The sequence below is a fragment of the Papaver somniferum genome, chromosome 2 (genome assembly GCF_003573695.1).
Source record: "Papaver somniferum cultivar HN1 chromosome 2, ASM357369v1, whole genome shotgun sequence".
Classification (NCBI taxonomy): domain Eukaryota; kingdom Viridiplantae; phylum Streptophyta; class Magnoliopsida; order Ranunculales; family Papaveraceae; genus Papaver; species Papaver somniferum.
Window position 1 is genome coordinate 130,293,266 of NC_039359.1, and position 22,814 is coordinate 130,316,079.

The 22,814-nt window shown below is 34.9% G+C and overlaps 1 long non-coding RNA gene across 3 annotated transcripts; it reads right to left on the bottom strand.

Moving 5' to 3' along the window:
* Nucleotides 1–17,119: 17,119 nt before the first annotated feature.
* On the bottom strand, nt 17,120–21,171 carry LOC113353941. Of its 3 annotated transcripts, XR_003361622.1 has the most exons (8): nt 20,885–21,171; nt 19,772–19,967; nt 19,581–19,655; nt 19,459–19,500; nt 18,948–19,009; nt 18,048–18,415; nt 17,823–17,954; nt 17,120–17,294 (listed from the first exon to the last, which is right to left on the bottom strand). It is a non-coding gene; the product is annotated as an uncharacterized LOC113353941 (long non-coding RNA). The 3 variants fall into 3 exon arrangements; XR_003361621.1 differs by having other exon boundaries at nt 19,581–19,967; XR_003361620.1 differs by having other exon boundaries at nt 19,459–19,967.
* Between the last annotated feature and the right edge of the window lie 1,643 nt (nt 21,172–22,814).

Consider the following 22,814-nt stretch of genomic DNA (forward strand, 5'->3'; position numbering starts at 1 on the left):
AATCACAAACGATGAGACGAAGATGTTTGTGACTTCTTTTATATCTTGCATATCGGAGAAATCAATCTCAAGCCAATCCTTACGATTGTACTTAGTAAGATAGAAACAACAAGATCAGATCACACAACTACGAAAAAGTAATATCGGTCTGGCTTCACAATTCCAATGAAGCCTTCAAGTCGTTAACCTACAGGGTCCCGGTAGAAACCTAAAGTTAAAGGAGAATCGACTCTAGTATGCGTATTGATATCAATGGCCCTCACGATAGCAACGTTACCCAAGGTAAAAGTGGATTTGGTATCTAAGGGATCATCGTCATTGAAAACAAATGGCTCAGAAGATGGGAATTTTGATGTAATGATCCGATTAAAATCTGTCCGGAAAGGAAAACGTTGACGTGGTGTGGCTGATATGGGATTAAGTTGAGATGGCCAAGCAATCGGGACGATCTTTTTCGGTCCACCGGTTGTATTTGGAGGGCTAGTGAAATGAATTTCCTCCCATTTACCATCACAAGTTGGGCAAATGAAATTACCATCTCCAACTTTTAAGGCACCATCACATATAGGACAAATCCTCTGTTAAATAAAAATACCCATAATTATTTTCAACCCGATCATTACAAAATTGAATGATCACAATATATGCATTTTATCTTTCATCACACAAGATGCATAATTAATCTTATTATTATTATTCCTTTCTAAACCAAACTATTACTAATTATTTTTTTTTTGTATAACAAAACTAGTCACAAAACAAAATATAAACCAAAATATTCATTTCTAATTCTTCATTCGTAACACAAAATAATTAATATTCATTATTCAGAACTAGTCGTAAAAATCCAAGGTGACCAAACTTGTGCTACAAAAACCATGTTCAAATATTGGGATCCATTAAAATTCCGACTTAAACAAAATTGATACAAAAACCCCAAATTTTTAAAAATTGATACAAAAACCCCAAATTTCAAAATTGGTTTCATCAAATTCTATGATGTTTCATCAAATTTTTGATGAAACCAAAATTGTTTTTATCAGATTCTTTGGGATTTTTGTGTTACTTTTGTTTTTTTTGAATTTTTGTGTTACTTTTGTTTTGATGGGTTTTTTGTGGATGGATAGTGACATCTTTGGGGTTATAACTCGCGGACCGTTGATTATTTTTTAATAAACTTAAGACGATCATGACATAGTTTGTAATAGACTTAGAAAAATAAGATAGTTTAGGAAAAGAAATCAAGGTCTTAATTTCTTTAATAAGGAGTTTTTTCTTTTATATATAAAAATGATGGAATGAATCAAGTTTTTGCTTGATTTTAGGTTGTGTTTGATAGGAGTTAATTCCATGGAATTAGCCATCTTTCCATGAAAATAGCGTGTTTTCCGCCGTTTGGTCAAAAATCTGTTTCCATGGAATTGCAATAAAAGCGTGGCCTAAAATGTGTTTTAAACTCAATTCTGTGGAATTTCATGGAAAGTCTTTCCTTGCCTCCCCAGGAAACTGATTCCATGGAACACTTTTCATGGAATTGTTTCCTTTCTCTGTTATCAAACACAACCTTGGGGAAAAAAAAATAATCTCATGACGAATTAAGACTAGTTTGATTGATTAACTAGTAGTACAAATTTTCGCAACGAATAATAAGTGGATTGCACTAGGAATAACTTTTTTTTTCTCTATGTTTCAAAAAAAAAGAAAAAAAAGGTGGATCGGATTGGACTATTCATATGAAGAGCCATTTCAAGAACAAACAAGTTAGCTAAAGGACTAAAAACTAAGCAACCAAATTAACAAGTTGTGAAAGGACAATAGTCCCACATCGTTATAATCCGCTTAACTAACTAAAAATATAATATGGAAGGGCCGCTCCACTGATAGCCAATTGGTTTTGAGTTGGATGCCCATATTCTAACACAATTCTTCCAATTTTGTTGGGTTTGTCTTGGAACACAGACATAAAAGTCAACTGGTTTTAAGAAAAGTGTCAAGGACCAACATGCTTATATAGAGATCTTTTTCATTAATGGCCAAGTTTACACTTCTTAAGAAAATATCAGTAAACTTAAATACTGATGATCTTACACAGTAAAGAAAGAAAGTGCCAATAATCAAACAAAGAGAATGAATGCTTAAAATGACAAGAGAGTATGAAAGTTTTAAAGAGAAAAAAAAAGTCAAAGACAAGTAAGACAATCCAATGAAATGAATCAGTGATCATATATAATTAAAACACATACTTAAAGAAGTTATTTACTCACCATGGATTCTTGTAGTCTGTAGATCTGAATATCCGATCAGACTTTAACACCAACACATAAACCGAATTCGGCCTGTAATGGGTACCGAGCACCAGCAGCACCAACCAGTCTCTAGAAATGAAGTTATGGAATGAGAAATACTAAGAATATCGTCTGATCTTCTGAGTTTTAGAGAGTGGCAACGGACTGGTCTTATATAAGGTTATTAAGTTTCACTTCCGTGTGATGTTATCTAGAAATTCAAAATATTATTAAGATAAGATAACTTCTTAGTAGGCTGTATAGCCTTATTATTGTTCTTCTGTTACAACTTACAAGATAATTAATCACAACATGTTGATAATGTCGGTCTAAGTTACCGAGTACCTAGGAACAAAAATGTTAGAAAATATGGTTTTTTATCTCGTGCATCCGTACATACGATAAAACTCAATCATTTTATTGGAAAAGTGTAAAACTCATTGAAAAAATAAGGATGATATAACTTGCATTGAAGAATATAAAACCCACTCTCGATAAATACATGTTTGCCGTCCATTGTACGTTCACATGAAAATGTGCACGCATTGCGTGGACCCTATTACCGCTCTAATTGGAATATGCCCTGTGCCTAGGTTTGTTGGTTGGAAAATTCAAAGCTCTTTTCCAAACTTCTTTGCATCAACCGGCGTTTAAAAACTGTATATGCCTTCTGAAATAGTCTATGCTGACGCAAGAGATCTTACATCATCATTCATCCTAGAATACTGTGGGAGCAAACACTGGTTTAGTGGTTTTAGCCATATCATCCGCAAGACATCGTCACGTCGTTCTGGAAGCCCTACCCAAAACAAATCGCGTTATTCGTCGTCTAGTCTTTTGACTGACACGTCCTTGCTTACGTAAACCAGCGAGTACTTCATTCCTTGTGAGTTGGGAGAAATGACGACGAGTCCTTTCGCATTACTACCGCCCGTCTATAAGACCGAGTAATAAGATGCTTGACTAGGCAAGATAAAGACAAAGGAATGTCCAAGTCTTTCTCTTTTGTCTTTAGATTTTTGTCTTTTTTGGTCATTTGTTTTCTTTCTAAATTAAATTTTGTTGGAAACGGTCAACAAATAATGAAATGTAATCTCAAACAACTGAGTCGCGGACTAGGTCGTTATCTTTAAAGTATTTCGCGACTCTGCCTCTTTGATTGTGCTAGCAGTTAAAAATTGTCGAAAATCTATGGGATAAAACAGTTGATACTCTCTTTGTTCGATTTTCTCTGCACCTTGAGAAATCGAACCAACTCTTACTCTTTCTAACACTTGCTCAGAATACAAAATAGATGAAAAACTAATGTTATTCATCTTCTCCAGAAACTGTTCTTTTATAACTAATAGGAAATCAATACGCTTTTAATCAAAATAAATTTTGCAATAACTACCCACTGAAATTCCTCCAAAACAGTCATAAAACGGTAACAATATAATTACCAAAAATAATAGAATTAATTAGGGAATATTAATCTCAAAAAACGTTTTAGAAATCAAGAGTCAAACCTGCAAAAAATCAGTTTCTGAATCACCAGACCTCCCAAGACCCCGAAGGTACCAAGGCCCCGCTCTCCCAGATTTTTTAAATAATACTACCTCCGTCCCTAATTAGATGACCTATACCATAAATAAGTGGTGTAATAGATTATTATTATTATAAGAAATATGTAAAATTTGATAGCCATATTTATATTCATAGGTAGGTATTTTAAAATGCTTTCCAATGATACAAAGTTTACGAAAATCCGTTGTATAGTTTGAGAGATAAATCATTTATAAATTTACTAGTAAATTTTAACTAGGTCATCTAATTAGGGACGGAGGGAGTAATATAGATATATAATATACCTAGTCAAATGCATGGGATGATACTTGAACCCAAATCTATAGTGTGGGAGCCCAAAACAATGCCACCACACTATATCTCTAAGTTTGGTTTAATATTACAAAAATATATTTTTAAATATACATACCTCAACAAATTTCCAAAGTTTTCTTTCTAAATTAAATTTCCTCGAAGAGAAAATGAAAAATATGTCTATTTTAAACTCGAGTAATTTGGTTTAATTTTTTTTTTTGAAAGCAAACTTTATATTTCACGAAACAATGGGTTACAGACTCGAAAACAAGTCAAGACTAAGCCAATTCAAACAGATAACAACCCATAAGTCTTACAACAAACTACAAGTACTTTAACAAACACAGCAGAACTGCAAGAATCAACTTGAGCTTGGTCTGGGTCTAAAATCTTTCGCTAAAACAGCCTCCTACTGAATTACTTTCAAAACGCCTTCTGGTGGATTCCTTACCGAACTGCTGTTACACTTATTTAAACGAGCAAACTTAGCCAACACATCAGCTGCGTTGTTACAGACTCTATGAACAAACCTAAATTCAACCTCCACTAAAACCTTATAACGGCTAAAGCTTTCATACATTAGTACTTGGTCTTCCCATCTGATACTGTCACTACATTGTCTTTGGATAGCCTCTATCACTGTTTTATTGTCACCCTCTACCTGTATTTTACAAAGACCCTTGAACTTAATCCACTGCAACACTTTTAGAACAACTAACACTTCTGCTTGATCAACATCTCTTACATTGCTTGTCCAGGCCACGACTTCCACGCAAGCTCCTAAAGAGTTTCGTAATATAATAGAGAAACCATAAAAATCATTATTTGGGAGAATAGAAACATCAATGTTAAGTTTCAACCAATCATATGCAGGAGGAATCCAAGTGTTCCTAATTGTAATTGCTAAACTAAGATCATGCATGCTATATGAGCTACCCCTATTATGTATGTGAATACCCTGGGAGATACAGAACTGAGAAATTTGTTGAGCAACATTTGTAGGAGATTTCGCTTTTCCTTCAAATAACTTCAAACATCTGCTTTTCCATAAAAACCACATCGTGAGAACTGCCAGATTTCTAAGATATCCTCTTTTCAACGCAAGCAATGAATTTCCATCCAACCAAGATTGGAACCATTGTGTGATATCATCAAATCTGTGAGCATCCTGAAGAATTTCACTTGGAGTAGCATGCCAAACTTGTAAAGAGAAAGGACATTGGAAAAACCAGATATTGAGTCGTTTCAATTCCTTGAGAGCACTGAACACATATAGAATTCCTTTGAAATCTTTCCGCCGGTGGAAGAATATTCTTTGCCAATTTCCATAAAAATATTTGACATTTGTAAGGAACTTCTATATGCCAAATCATCAACCACATTCTCTGTTGTTGAGGAGTGATCATTAAATTATTTTGTTGCAGGAGAATGGCCTTATAAGCTGAGTTAACCGTAAACTTTCCATTTTTTGTAGACCACCGCAGTTGATCTGAAGCTGGTTGAGAAGGAATAATAATATGATGGATCTGATGAATTTGATGAGGGAGAAAATATTTTGTAGCTTGTCAAATCTCCAGGTTCTGGTTGCATGATCAATATAGTTAGCTACTGTACTGTGAGTGCTTGAAGTTTGGATAGGCTGATGTTAATAATGCTGATCTGAAAATCTTCCAAACCATTGTCCGTGTATATTAATTTGGGTCCCATCTCCTACCTTCCAAATATGATATCTTCTAATCCATCTCAGTCCTCTTAAAATTCCCTGCCAAATCCAAGTCCCTGTTTTCTTCATGTCTCCATATAGTGGATCAGTATAATAAAAATGTCTAGCATGTAGAAGTTGCACCCACTTAGCTTCTTTTTCTGTCAATAGCCGCCAAGCCAACTTTGTAAGAAGAGCCTCATTGAAGCATCTTAAATTTTTGAAACCTAAGCCTCCAAATATTTTAGGTGTACTCATTCCATTCCACCCGATGAAGTATCCACCTTGCTTAGAATGTTTATTCCACCAGTAATTATGTTGTAAAGATTCCATCTTTTTAAGAGATTTGTCTGGGATGTACAAACAACTCATCTGGTATTGAGTCATTGTTCTTGTGATAGCTTGAATCTGGGTGCTTCTACCTGCTTGATTAACCAACTTACACTGCCAAGCTTGAAGTCTGTTATCCATCTTATGCACAGTTTCTGCAAAACATGCATTTTTTTGTGACCAATAAACAAAGGAATACCCAAATATTTCTCTGTTAATGGCATTTTGGACATCTGCACCAAATATGTAATATAATCTTTGTCTGAAGCACTCATATATTTACTAAAGTGAATACTAGATTTGGTAATACTCACCATCTTCCCTGACACCTGAAAAAATTGAGAAACAATCTTCATCATGTTGAGAATTGAGTTGGTTGTTGCTGTTGAGAATAGAATACAGTCGTTAGCGAAAGAAAGATGAGAAATACTTGGACCCTTTGGAGCTGGTTTCAGGGGCTGAATTAACCCTTTTATTTCAGCTGCTTGCAACAACCTTCTAAATGCTTCCATACACATGATAAAAATATACGGAGAAAGAGCATCACCTTGACGAATTCCTCTAGATGGTTTAAAAGGAGGTGTAGGAGACTCATTGAGAAGAATTGAAATTGATGCAGTGCTAAGACACTAATAAATTAATGAACACCATTTTTCATTAAATCTCAAACACTGCATAATTCTGATGATAAAATTTCACTCCATGCGATCGAAAGCCTTCGCCATATCCATTTTTATTGCTACTGCTCCGGCATTAATTTTTGTTTTCTTCATATAATCTATAACTTCGTGGGAAATGATAGTATTATCAAGAATGTTTCTTCCTGGCACATATCCATCTTTCCATGGAGAAATCATCTTCGGAAGCAGCTTCTTTAATCTGTTTGCCAAAATCTTCGAAATAATTTCATAAGATATGTTGCAGAGACTAATTGGCCGAAGATCTGACGGGGGGTTTCTACACACAGTTTTTTGGGAATTAAAACTTGATATGTAAAATTTATCTGTGGAAGCATTTTACCAGATTGGAAGAACTTTTGTATCATTGATACTAATCCATCCGCAACTTCATTCCAGCATATTTTGTAAAATCCCGCTTGGAAGCCATCCGGACCCGGAGCTGCCCAAACATTAATCTGATGGACGACTTGTCTGATTTCTTCTTTAGAAGGAATTTGTGTGAGATATTCATTTTCTTGGCGGGATATACATGGACTAAGAAGATGAAAAATATTTGCATGCATATTGTGGTGGATGACATGCAGTAGTAATAGTGATGAAATGTTGCAGGAGAAGCCGTTGAATATCGTTCCTTGAAGTATACCAGTTGCCTTGCTCATCCTTGATCGAATCAATTTGGTTCCTTATCCTTCTACAATTAGCCTGAGCATGAAAATCTTTTGTATTTCTGTCCTGACCACGCAGTAATTTGTCTCTTGACTGTTGGTAGTTGATTTCTTCCTTGACATTATGCCAATGTTGAAGAGCTTGTTGCAAGTCTGTAATGTCGATGTTGGAGGAGCTTGTATGATCCTGAACTTCTTTAATCTTCTGCTGAACTGCCTGAATTTGTTCATCAATGTTCCCAAAATGAATTTTCTTCCATTGACTTATGCCTCTTCTAATTTGTTGCAGTTTCTTAATGAATTGCATTGATGATGAGCCAAATTGATATTTCCCCCATTCATGCTTAATAAGGTCTCTAAACGTCTCATGTTTAGTCCATGTCTCATACAATCTAAATGGTTTGAAAGTTCTAATTGACTGAGGCCTAGTTAATAACAGAATGGGTGTATGATCCGAGCCTAGTGGAATGAGATGATTTATGATTGCATCAGGAAATAATGAAAACCATATATTAGATGCAAGTGCTCTATCAAGTCTTGTTTGTACTAATTGAATAGTCTTACTTCTGTTAGACCTAGTAAATGGATGTCCCTGAAAAGGAACTTCCATAAGGCCACATTACTGAATAGTGTCCTGAATAATTTCTGGTGTGTAATAAATATGAGTAGAAAATGAATTGCGATCATGGCATGATAACGTGACATTCAAATCTTCTATTATAATCCAAGGCAAATACATATGTCTACCCATGTCATCTATAGTTTGCCATTGTTTTTTCCGCTCGACTGGATAACAAGAACTATACATACAAGTTAACACCCATTGTTGATTTTCTGGACCATTATGAAGAATAAAATTGATCATATACTCTGTGTAATGCATGAATTCAATTTTGAAACCATCCTTCCAGGGAAATTCTAGTCATCCTTAATCTTAGTGTTATGACACCAAATGTTAGGATAACGCATGCTTTGGAGAAGAAAGAATGAATTTTTTTCTGGCTGTTTGGTTTCAGAGAGAAAGATGATATCAGGGCTATATTGATGAATACAATCTTGTAAATGAAGTCTAGTTTTATTATTTCCTAACCCCTGGACATTCCAAGATAAGATACGCATTTTGACAAAACTTAAAGAAGAATTTGCAAAAAGAAAATGAAAAAGCCAGAAAGCTAGGGAAAAACTACCAAAGGAAATAACAAGATAAAAGTGGATTGGAGATACCTGATTTTCCTGCTCCGCTGCGAGATTCCCATAATATTGTCCCATGAAATTGTCCCATTCTCCTTGCTGAGGAATTGGTCGGTACATATTTGGATGCATTTGATGTTCAGGTGCATAGTACTCCGAGTGCATAGTTTCCTCCGACTGTGCTTCATGAGAACATTGCTATTGTGTTGGTCTTGCAGAAATTGGAGCACTAGCATAGCTACTGGCAGCTTATTCTCTAGACCGCTTGACTCTTCTAGCTGTGGAAGACTCAACCCTTTGATTTGAAGCCATATTAATTGTAGAAACATGAAATCCATCCTGTGGTATTTGAAATGGCGTATTTTCCAATCTTTTTTTACTTCTAGTCTTTTTAGGAGAAATATAGATCTGTTCACCTTGCTTATACTTAGGATTCTTAGCTCTAGGATCAATAACCTCACCAAAGTCTTCTCAAAATTTGAAAATAAAACTAGCAATGGTCTGCATATTGTTTGCTTTATCTAAACATTCATTTTCATCATGAGCTAAAATTAAACATGCATGACAAAGTTTTTTTGGTTGTCTTTGGAAGTAGATAGGAATCCATTGAGTTACCTTTGCCGCATTCTCAGTCACTATGCCTCTCAACATAGGGTTGTAAATATTAAACTCAATAAGAACACTTACAACATTGGTATCAGTAGGATTACCATCTTCAGGGAGAAGCTTGAGAGGAGTACCAAGGATACTTGAAATTTGATTTTCAACTTCAAAATTTAGAAACTCTGGAGGCAAATTTTTGATATCAATCCAAAATTGTTGAGTTGAGAAATCCAAATTTTCTGGAAGAATAGAAGTATTCCATTCCCTGAAAATAACTAAATACCCATCAACAATCCAAGGGCCCTCTTCCAACACATAGTTGTAGCTATCCCAATTATAAAACCTGAAAATAAACATATTAGTATCATGCCTTCTCATCTGGAAATGACCATGACCCCATGCCATAGTAAACTCCTGTTCAACCTTATCAGCTCCCATTGGAAATTCACATATGATTTTTCCCATAAGAGAAACACTTCATTTATGAATAGTTGGTTGCAACTTAATATGAGGGTAACGAATAACTCTAGTTGTATGTTCCTCATCATCCAAGTTAGTGTTTTTGATTCTTTCGATAAGATCAGATACTTCTCCTATGGTTTTTCTAGTAGACATTGTGGCATGCAAGAAAAGTATGAAGAAAAGCAGGTAACTAAACCTGAACTGATGAAACTTAGATGGGATAACTCCACTATTATTATACAACTTACATAACTTAAGTCGAGTACGTGTTGCGCAAAGAGGAGTATTAGTGCCACCTCTCATGTAAAAATTTAGGTGATTCACCTTGAATTGAATTCGATTTCTGGAAACAAACCGATTAAAGCTACTATGGAAATCGAACCATAAACCCTTTTTTCGTAGCAATTTGTCTTTGTCTTTAACTTTTGTCATGTCAGACAACATCAAATGCATCCTTATCACCTTGAACAAACCAACCTTTAACCAGACCAACCTTTGGAAGGAACAAACCTTTGAAGGGGAATCTTAACAGAGAGAAAAATCAGTGAAAAGTTAGCAATACCTGCTGAACATCTCCAAGCGACACCTTAAACAGAGAAAAAGCAAAAGAGTGAAAAACAGTTGAAATTAAAATAAAAAACAACAAATTAAAACAACATCACTTTAAATTGCAACAAGAACCAGAAAAAGAATCAATCACTGACACTTCTAAACATTACAGATGAAAGACAAGAGATCAAAGAGAAGTCGGGAATCAAAGAGAGTGAAAACTCAGTAGACCGATTCGATCGCGGAGTTGATCGCCGATTCAGTCGCTAGAGTACTCTAGAAGGATCGTTCTAGTCATTAAAAAAATCCTTGGTTTAATCTTCTAACGTGGGAGATTTATTTACCAAGAGAAACTCCAATAGACCAAAAAAAAAAATTGCACATTATACAGCTACGGTGAGGCTGACAAATTATTAAAACAGATGAACAAACCATAAAATCACAGGTTTTGTTCATGGCGTCTCAGATTGAGTCGATCGTCCGGCTCAATATGAGATTGAGTCGATCGTCCGGCACATTATACATAATCTGAACCGTCCGACTCGTACTGAGTCGAGTCTTGGTTCCAGTTGAATCGACCATTGTCCCACATTAAGCCGACTGGCTCATACTGAACCGACAATGTCTAGTACATCCAATGACTATCAATCCCCGTCCTATAAATTGAACCGAATTTAACTCCAAAACCATATATTCCTTCTCCACCAACAAATTTTCTAAGTAATGGCTCAATCATATATTAAATCATCAAAATTTACGATCGATGGAGATTTGTCATTTTGTCGAAACTACGTAGCTCTATATCCGGTTAGGAGTGTAGAACGACGTCAAAATGGGTTAATGAGTATGAGTTACATCCACAGAATCTATGAAAACTTATGCAATGATACTGGTAACCCCAATAACCGCAATGCGGCTGGGTAGTTTTGTCGAATTGGTGATACAAAAAAAGAAGTTGGAGAATTCATACCTTTGGTCCGGCTTGTTAATCATTATCAACTTAGGGGTGAATCTAATGCTGATTTTGTATTGCAAGCTAGAGAGGAATGACGAAGATGTAAAAGAATAATTTTACTTATAAATCTCATTACGCAATCTTAAAGGATTTTTTGATATCTCGTTTTGGGTATTGAAAAGTACACATACTACTCGAGCAGATATTGATGTAGTTGTTTTAAATCTTTATCTTTGTCGATCGTCTCAAATTAAATTCCAATTTACTTTCTAGATACTAGTATAGCACGCATGCGCGATGCGCCTGTCATTCCGTTTGTTTCGTAATTTTGTTGTTTATGTATAGTAGTCAAGGTCAAAATTAACACTCTGTCCATGATCAAAATCAACGATCAACGCCAAGCGGTGAAAACTCATTTCAAGCTAATCTAAAAAAAAAAATTAATTACAACTAAACTCGAAATTTTCATTTAATAATTTTTCAATCATAAATATCCTTTTACATCAGGAATGTGTATACATAACTTGTAGTTTAATAAGACAGAAAGACTTCTTTATGCACAATATTTTTCGTATACGTTCCCTTATTCTTTCCAATGGTGCCTTTAATAACTAATACTTTCGTGTTGCTACTTGACAATCCTCTCGAGAAAGCAACGTACAGTTGACCATGGCTGAACACATGTTCAGAGAAAAAAATACTTGTGTTTTCGATCGTTTTCCCTTGCGCCTTGTTTACTATAAAGGAGAAACACAGGATCAGAAATTATTTACGTTTAAACTTTTATGGGAGCTTCAGATTCTCAGGTGGCTCCAGCGGCATCTTGTGAATGAAGACTTGTGTACCCATAGAATTCCCACTAATAATTACAACATCTAACTCTTAGATTATTAACCTAGTACCATTACATACCATTTTTTACATCAACATTCCGCAACAACATAATAGCTGCACAAATCTTCAATTTTAAAATGTGTGATGGTAAACCTCCTGGAGCAATGTTGTTCAAGTATTCTTGCTGGTAAAGACCGTTAGTATCGTCATCCACAGAATCAAATGAGTAGAATATCCGGGAAAGATGCCAAGTACTCTAGTCAAGATGCACGCGTGTTGCGCCTGCCGATCGGATCACTCAAAATCACCAAAATCTAGTATTTTGGCACGCAAGAAAAAAAAAGATATATAGAAACTGGAAATGAAGAACACCATAAGGGGGAAATAATGGAATGAAATATAAAATAAAAACAGATTTATGAGATCAGATCACTATATATTACTGTAAGCTCCGAATGAAACCCTAAACTAAAATAGTAAGATTACAATACAAACAAATGAATCAAAGAATGAAATGAGAGTTACTCAGATTCTTGATCACGAGTGAAATACATGATTTTTATTGAGGTATACAAATCGTATTTTTCTATAGAAAATGGGAGATTCTGATAAAAAAGAAAAAGGCTTCGCACTTACTTTTGCTTTTTTGTCTTAATAGCCAGGAAGGAGGAGTGGGTTTAGTAGTATGTCACTATGTCCTACTTTTCTACCATATTCCACCAAAAGGTTATATCCAAAATCACAGTTGTCCTTCTCAAACACCCAACTACTCAAATTTACCATCTTCAATTGATTCTACCGGAATTGAGATCAAGCCTTCAACATCCCCCCACCACCATCTTTGTAGCGCCAACCATAGCATACAACATCCATTGTTCAGTTTAGTTTAGAATTTTTCCAGCATTAGACCTCGTCCATCCAACATGATTTCTGCTTTTTTTTTTATCAATTTCAGATACTTGCAACACAGTTAAGCAAAAAATGGGTGTCATCTCATAATTAGGGAGTTTAACCTCTACCGGAACAAAAAATATTATTGGTGATATTAAGAGTAGCTTTTCTACTTGACATAACAAATGCGTAAGAAAGAACCAAAATTTTAAGATAGCCTGAAAATGGGTTGTGTTGACACAAGATAATAGATGTCCTGCAACATTTCAATAGTACGATACAGGCATTGCAGAAAACAGCACAGGAAAATTAAATTGCACCTAGCTAAAATAAAATTTTAGTTTTCTCCCTGATCAGCCAATCCTCCAACAAAATACATTTATTTGACAATAGATACACATGCAAAGCATAATAATAGGAAACTAGATATTGTGCCCGTGATACACGCCGGGCGAACCCCAAAACCCTCCATCATTTTTTCTTCCTCTTTTAATCATATTCTTGGTTTAGTGTGATGTGGCTTCGCCTCGCCCAGTCGTGCACTTTTTATTTGGTGTGGCTCGGTTTCTCCTCGCCCCTGATATGATTTGGTAAAGCTCGGCCTCGCCTCGCCCCGTCCTGATATGATTTGGGAAAGCTCGGCCTCGCCTCGCCCCATCCCAATATGATTTTGTAAAACTTGGCTCCGGATTCGGCTTCGCCTCACCCCGTCCAGGTATGATTGGGTAAAGCTTGGCTTCGGCTCACCCCGTCCCGATCTTATTTGGTAAAGCTCGGCTTCGACTTCGCATCACCCTGTTCCGTCCCGATTTGGTGAGTTTAGCTTCGGCCTCACCCGGCCGCGTTCCGAATCATATCCTTGGTTCATTGCACATAGCGCTTATTTGACAACTTAGATAAATACTACTTTTCAAAATATAGATTTACATTATCACCTTAATTACATTATAGTATTTGTTTAGTCAATTCATATAACATGGTTTTGAAGTTCAGCTACATGTTAGTCTTTGAAACATTACGATGTTTCCAGTAATGCATAAACCAAGTCTTTTCATTTGAGCACCTGAACAATTTTGATAGTTTAGTGAAACTAATTCAAGAAAATTTTCTTTAAACTGACTTCCACAAAGAGTAGTGTATCAAATAGAGATATTTTCTAAAACAAAGAGACCTAATTTTGGTCCTTTTACACACTAATATCTGAACAACCAAGAGCTAAGCTTTACTTTCCTTAGCAGCAACACCAGCTCGTCGAAGTCGTTCAGCTTTTTAAGTAGACGCACCACCAGCCTGTCTACAAAGATATTTAATTTTCTAGATAGGCGACGCTTCCAAACTTTTATCCAGGAGGAGTGCATCATGGTAAACACTACTTGCATGTCATATACCATGGTGGTTGCCTCTTCCACTAAATTAATACGTGAACTACCATATTTTCTAACAATGAGAACTACATGTTGAGATATAATAAAAATAGTGGTATTTCATCATCAACAAAAACTAATGACTTACATAAGTATCCATAAATTGATCAATGTTTTTCCACTCTTTCAACAAATTGGTCATGGAGCTTTTAGCACAAACTCAAAGCCAAGTACAACTTGAAGGAGGTTTTTAACTAATATGAAGTTGCGAAGCAATCAGCATTTATAGTCTAGGACCATAGAGTTTCATTGTTGTTTCTACCCACAGCAACACCTGAAGCAATTACCAAAGCTCAACAAATTAACCATCCAAGATTTTCGTCCTTCTTTCAGATTACAACTCTTTTTCTTCTCCCGGCACACAAATAAATCATCACCCAATTACTGAATGAAGTGAAACTAATTTATGCTGGATGTACTGCAGTATTTAGGGAACTGCAGTTTTTGTGGAGAAAAAGATAAGTTTTCCTGTCAATAATCTAAACAATCCATCAAAATCATTATACTACCTTCTAAGCAATAAAAAACAAGCGTTCGCAGGACGGACATGTAACAGAATAAGGCTACATATGATCTTTTTTTTTTTTACGGTGTCTATGATGCATAATTTATAACCATACATATAAATATTCAGAATAGAGCCAAACCAGGATAACACTTTATGTTAGCGGTATAGGTGGTGGCAGTCTAAGAGGCACATTATGCAGGCGGTATACCTATAAGCCCCATTAAAAGATAAAGGATGTATGGTAAATTAAGACAGAAAAACAGGTACAGTTAGTCATTACCTCGGTGCATTGTATCTCTCGGTAATCTCCATAGGAAGATTTTCAAAAACCGCAAGACAAAACTCATTCTGTCTTGTCTGAAAGGGCTTATCCGTCAACATGATTCGTGTCTAATCCACGAACTGCGATTGATAAAATTAAGAATTATGGCTTGGACACCACTTGGTATAGTTATATAAATGTGAATGTGGAAAATGGTTATTCTACTTAGATTTTTGGAATAGTTTGTAGGTTGGTCACAACTAAAGAGAAAAGGGCTGCAAAATTTTCCATGCCATAAAATGTTATGTGTTTAATTATTATATGGACCTCAAACTCTAAGGCCAACTTAAAATGGATGCATACCGTTGCATTGTCTGAATGAGAGATCCTTTGTTTTAATTCCTTCATTATATTCTTTCCAGTCTCCCGGACGCTCACCAAAACAATTGACAATCGGTAATTTTGCAATGATAATGCCTATAAGAAAATGGCTTGATCGGACTTAAAATTGAAGACGAAGTTACGCAGTTACTGGTACGTGCTTAAAAAAAGAATACTGGACATGGAAATACTATATCCAAAAAAATAAACCCGGTGATCGTAATTGCATCAACCGTCTTTTGCTCGTCATCACTTAGACTGCCAGGCTTGGTATCAGGACTCCTTGACACCTGTGACCACCACTGGTGTCCAATATAAGTCTTTGAATATTATTGCCATTGCTTAAAAAATACCAGGAGAGAAACTTTGTTCTTATGTTTTTCTCTAAGTCTAACCTTAAGGTATAAAGGAAACAGGTATTTGCATGCTCTGACCAACACAACTCCAGTGATGCCGAAATGATTCTTTATTGTACTTAAATGACCGAAAAAGAAAGACATGAAAGTAAAATCTTGAGGAAAGTCAAAAGTTACCGGTCACTGGCAATTATAACCAACACATGGTGCCGGTCACTCGTTTCACAGGCAACACAAATAGCCTCTGTTACAAATTGTTCATAGAAAACTCTTTCTTCCATAATAAATAAATATATATATATATATATTAGCCGGAAATGGAAATAATCAACCTCCAATACATTGGACTACCCAGTTAAGAAACAACCAGTGAGTCGTGCACGTTTTGCAATACATCTCTAAGGCAATGTTGCTTCTGTGTATCCAGGGCAATGCGACTCCTCGTTAAATAACCTAAAGATGCTATTAATAAGTGTTTGGTGCAGAAATTCATAATTACGCACATGAACCTAATAAATCATAATTAATCCAAAAAAATAAATAAAATGAAAATAAATCACCGAAGCATTAAGCAAACTGGAAATACAATACCATCCCTGAACCCAAAACAACGTATTGAATTATTCTCATTAAGAGCCTTAATAGTTTTTCCAATAATCCATATTACTCGCTCATGCTTGTTGGGGAAGATTGGGTACCGTACTTTGTTATCAGTATGCCTAATCAATTAAATCACAAAAATAATGCAAATCCTCAAATTATTCGTAAGTTAATATATCAATACAAATGGCGGGGAAGCAATAATGAAGCTCTGCCTTATCAACTTAAAAAACATTAAGACTGGGAGCAGAAAAATAATGAAAGCCAAGGATTCTGTTAGTGACAATTTTATTTAGCTACGTAAAATGAACCTTTGAGTCAAACTCCTGCATTCCATCTATCGAAAGAAGCTACAGGTTGCTAGCTGAAAGAAACAAAAGGAAAATCTGATTATACATAATAGAAAAAATAAAATGAGAGTATGGTGAAAAAAGGAAAAGCAGATTTTTCCACTTTTGGACTAAATAATATAGGAACCCCCTACATGCTTAAAAAAAAAATATAGGAACCCTCGTTTGGTCTAAATAATGATTAATGAGATTTGATACTTGAGTTGCCGATCATAAGAAAATAAATTAGAATTTACAAATAATAATCACTATCAATACCACACTGCAACCGGTCTGCCATATACATGCATTTTTTGTGATCGGGAAAGACTTAAACTCAGACACATTTGTTTTATAAGTCTAAAATTCCAGCCATAGTACAAGTGGTAAACACGTTTCTTTCTCTCTGTATAAGCCCATCACAAACCTGCACAAACAATACAAATTAACATTGGTTGAAGATGGGAGAAATGGTACAGATTGGAAAACAGGAAAAGTAACCAATACAGATTACTATAGTTATCTTCAACAGCAGACAACAATTTTGTGTAAAAGCACACCCCAAAAGAAATCTACTTAACATTATTCCTAAACAAACTAAAGTTAAATCCCATTGTGGTGTTTCAAAGGTTGATGGAGGATAGTCCACCAGAGTATGCATGTATTGAGCATCTCCTTCTTGAAATTCTGATATACAACTTGAGGGTGAACCACCTTCAAGGCTTCGATCTTAGTTTTTGTTGCATTAGGGAAAATCAGTAATCTTTTGTCAAAGTGATTGAAAATTTCCAAAATGATTTTCTTCATAAAAACATTAGTTATAAGGTTTGCTTATGGAAATTTAATAATGGTCATAAGCTTGTCTTACGTACTGTTTCGAGTATCCTATTCATTTGGTATCGCGACACCTGAGCATAGTTAAGAAATTTTAGCACAAAAATGAATGTTAATTTACCTAGATTCAAAATATCTCGCCAATACTGCATAGAGGTAAGCATATACTTTTGTATGCGGGATAGTTGGCCAAGGAATCACATATTGAAAAAGAGAAGTCTTCTTGTAGCAGAAGTAATATCAAAATCTGGAGCTACAATCTCAAAAGTACACACAGTAAAAAAAAGGAACATCAACAGATAACTGAATTCAAAGTTTCTAAACTTTAAAGGAAATGTAAATGCACCTGGTTAATGCAAGATATGGACAGTTCTGGTCCTTCTCTAACCCTGTTATTAAATTGCAAATCAAAATAAAAAGAAGAGTGGTATCCTTGATCAGAGATTCAAAATAGAGAACATGTATTAACCAAAAACTCTAAAACTCTAACCAAACGTAAACGTAGGAAAGAATAAGAGAAAAATAAATTGCCTGCCGTGGATCGGAGTTGAGATTAGATTCAATAACAAAGTAAGTAACATTTTGCAAAACCATAAATGTGCAAGGTATTGAGTGAAGCCTGTAACATCTGGCAAGCTTTTAAGTTTTGTTTCGAAGTATTGTTCTCTGGACTTGAAGCATATCATTGCTTGTTTGAAGCCTGCAACATCTCATCTGCACATAGACTCTCTTGTTTAGTAAAAGAGAAAATCTAAGACTCCTTGCATGTTTGCTTTTATATTTTTCATCAAGCATTATGGTTTGGTTTTAGAGCATCTCCAACAGAGGGTGAAATTTTTTTTTTGAGTGACACATAGGATTTTAGACCCCCATTTAGTATAAAAGCATCTCCAATGGTTAGGCCCTACAAATTAGGAGGGATCAAATACTAAATACGAAGGTGTTAAAGAAAGTCTAAACTACACCTTCGGGATGACCCTTAACTAATTCCATGTCATCAATTTTATTTTTAAAAAATAATTTTTAATATGGAATCAAGCTAAATATATTTTTTTGAATGTTTATCTAAATCTAAAATACATTGTATAACCTTAACTATTGGAGATGGGTTTTAGTATAAAGGGTCTTATTAAGATCCTGGGATAAAATCTAAATAAATGGGGGTCTAACAATGACATCCACGTAGGATTTTTTTGACCTACTGTTGGAGATGCTCTTAGGGTTACCATTGGTTCTCTTGTTTTACCTGTTTAACTGCAGCAAACCATCTAATCCTTTTTGCTATATAAAACTCTAGCACATCCATACCTGTGATACAAAAAAAAAAAGAAAAAAAAATATAACGAAGAAGAAACAACACCTGTTTAACTGCAGCAAAACATCTAATCCTTTTTGCTATATAAACCTCTAGCACATCCATACATGTGATACAAAAAAAAAAAGAAAAAAAAGAAAAATATAACGAAGAAGAAACAACACGTAAATAAGAAGAGAATCGAAAAAGGGAGATGAGAGGAGGCGGTAAAAATAAAAGGGAATATAGTAATTAGGGTTTCGGGATAAGGAGAGAAGATAGATCAAAATCAATTTAATCTTTTGTTAATCTGTGAATAGATATCAAAATCAACTTTAATCAAAATACATGATAAAAAGAAACATTTTCAGTAGGTAATAATACGAAGATTAACTTAAAATCATGCAAACCCATACTTAAGAATTCAAAAAAGAAGTTAACCCTAATATAATAAGTGCATTACCTGAGCTAAGCTTTTATGCATATGTGTCTTACTTCTTCGTTCCTGTTAATCTATAATAGTAACCTTAAAAAGAAAATTGAATCAAAAATTATGAAAAATAAGAAAACAGAGAGACTTATTACCTTCAACAGATAAAGAACCCTAGTTGATCAAAATAATCAAATCCATCACAGGCTTATATGAGACAGATATAATACCTGAAGGTAAATCAAGGTAAATCAACCAAGAAAAGAAGAGAGGTGAATATATTAGGATGATACATATGTGTAGATGGTGGAGAAAAAGGTTAACCCTAATATAATAAGTGCATTACCTGATCTAAGCTGTTACGCATATGTGCCTTACTTCTTCGTTCATGTTAATCAATAATAGTAACCTTAAAAAGAAAATTGAATAAAAAATTACGAAAATAATAAAACAGAGAGACTTATTACCTGCAACAGATAAAGAACCCTAGTTGATCAAAATAATCAAATCCATCACAGGCTTATATGAGACAGATATAATACCTGAAGGTAAATCAACCAAGAAAAGAAGAGAGGTGAAAATATTAGGATGATACAGATGTGTAGATGGTGGAGAAGAAGGTGAAGGCGGAGCTAGATCGAATAATGGAAGAGAGGTTTTCTTTTAGGTTTAGTCGAGTTTTTTTTTTCGTTTTTTTTTCCTGGGGTTATTAAAAAAATTCTATTATTTTGTTAGAAAAAGCCTTGTTTTTCTCTCCTTTCAGGAAAAGTGAAACGGAGCAATTTTATGAGTGGGTGAGGGTCACTGTTCAATGTGAAGCCTAATGAGCTTAAGATTTTAAAGGAGTTAGATAATTGGTACAATCTGTCAATCTAGTATGCATTAAAAAAAATGAATGCTAAACTTGACAATAGTAGAACCGCAAGTGCCGTGCCTGCTGTTCATACCTAAACCTAATGATTTACAATCCGAAACTTCCAAAAAGAAAGAGAATCTCAAAAATGGTACATATAAAATCTGGAACTTTAAGCCTAAGTATACAATCTAGTTGCTACTCACTGATGTTTCCGTGTACTGAGATTCTACTTCAGCCTCACAGTTCTCTATCTAACACCAACTTAGGTTCCAGAAATACTCAATTTTCTGGTAGCTTTGACGCATTGAACTAATATTACCCAAATTTTAGACAATTGAATCAAAGTTCATATCTGAAATTAGTGACTCAAACTAAAGAAAATCAATTGGACATAATACTGTTTGTAGAATTTAGGTTAATAACATACTTACGAAGAATAGAATTTAGGTTTCCCAAAATGCGAATGTCAGGGAAAACATATTCAAAAAAGAAAAAAAAAATCTCAAATCCAGTTTGAACATGTAGTATCTTAAATTGCGCGAATGAAGCTCTATAGGTCCAAGGGAACAAAAATGAGGTACATAAATTAATGATTAAACTTACCTATTTCCAGTTGTGACGAATTCGTTGGTGCTTAAAACCCCCAAAATTATCTGAATCTACCCAAAATCAAGTGAAGTAAGTTCTGTATAAGGAAATTGAAGCATAAACCCCTAATTTATGAACGGAATTGGGTGAAGTAACTTGTTGATGCTCCTTAAGAGAAGAAGTTAGAGTTTATACTCTTGGAAAAAGAAACTCAATTGGTTCCATAGTATATTTTCAGTCAATCAAATTTCTTTATGCAACACAAATGTAACCCTCACTATAAAAGATAGATGGTTCCTTGTTAGAAGTTGGAACTAATCTCAATCCTAACCGGTAAAACTCAAAGTCAGTACTATTTTGAGTTACTATTGAATTTAACTAAAATTCCCTATTGATTCCTTACCGGGATTCAACTTATTTGAGTTTCTTTATGCAACACCAATATTGATGTAGTTGTTTTAAATCTTAATCTTTGTCGATCGTCTCAAATTAAATTCCAATTTACTTTCTAGATATGTGAGCACTGATTACATCTAATGGTTACATAAGTAAATTAACTAAACATCAAAATCACAAATATTAAAATAAAGAATAATTTTAACTATTAGGCTCCACTCCAATGTCAGTTGTACGTTCCACCTTGAATTATACTTGCAAACCCTTGATTTGATCCTCCAGCTTGAGACCCTTCAGCATCATGTCCTCCACTCTGATTTCCAAACCATGGACATGTAATATCAGCTGGAGAGCCATCGAAGTTTAATGATCTCCTATAATCTTGATAACCTTGGGAAATTGTTCACTGTCCTGGCAATGCGGAGATTTTTGCACCGGAAGAATTGGAGAGCGTTGCACTAGATGATATGGAGACTGTTTCCCAAGAGGTACTTGTGTTTCTCGCACTACTTCCTGGGAATATGGAGTTGTTATACGTTGAGAAAAATTAGGACTGAAGTTCATCGTATCCCGAATGTGCGCAACTGTTGGGGGTATATACGCCTGGGTTCAATATCTCTTAACTCCATTTGATTCAATTGTTCAATCAATTGTTCTTGAGTTGCCGATGTGGCTATATAAGAATTAGGACGCTCGATTCAATTTTTCGATCAATAGATATGACATACCTATTTGAAGTCATGAAAATGAAACGTGTGTGTAGTATACACTCTACGAAATCAGGGAATCTGTAGCACCCGAATTTGACGGATATTTTTTAAGTAACGTCGTATCGACGTTGGAAACTTTGTAACGTCGGATAATCGTTGCAATAATTGGTATCTGTTACAGAGTTTCGGGAGGGTTGTGGGTAATTACCTTCATATCCTCAACTTAAAATGCCAAGTTACATTGTTACCCTCTATTACTACTATCAGCTCCCAATTTCATCTCACACTCAAGGGCTACCCAGCCTCCCAACTATTCTGGTTTTTTTCTCCAACATTTTTTCCCATTATAACTCTTCATTTTAATTACCAAAAATCATAAAAAAAAACTAAAATCAATGAAATTAGTTTTTCATTTTTTTTAATTGTGCGAAAATTAAAAGAGAATAAATATGTCGAGAACAACTGAGAGCCTGAGACATTTCTCCACCCATTTCCCTTTTCCTCTCCGTCCATTTTACTCCATCGATTTGAGCTTCGGAAACATCGAGATGCAGCTGCAAAGATCTTCATTAACAACACGAATCAGTCAATTTTTCTGTGAATCATCGATGTAGCCCTAAATTTAAGTTGAATCGATCTCTCATAGAAGTTTTGACACTGATTCACAATATTGGAAATGCAAATCTGGGTTATCATCATCTAAGGTATTTCATTTATTGGTTTTTCTCTGAATCATTGTTTTTCAGCATTTGGGGGTTTAATAATTTTACAAATTGGAGGTTAGAAACTGTTGGTTTTGAATTTGAATGATGCAATTTCTGATGGTGTTTATGAACATG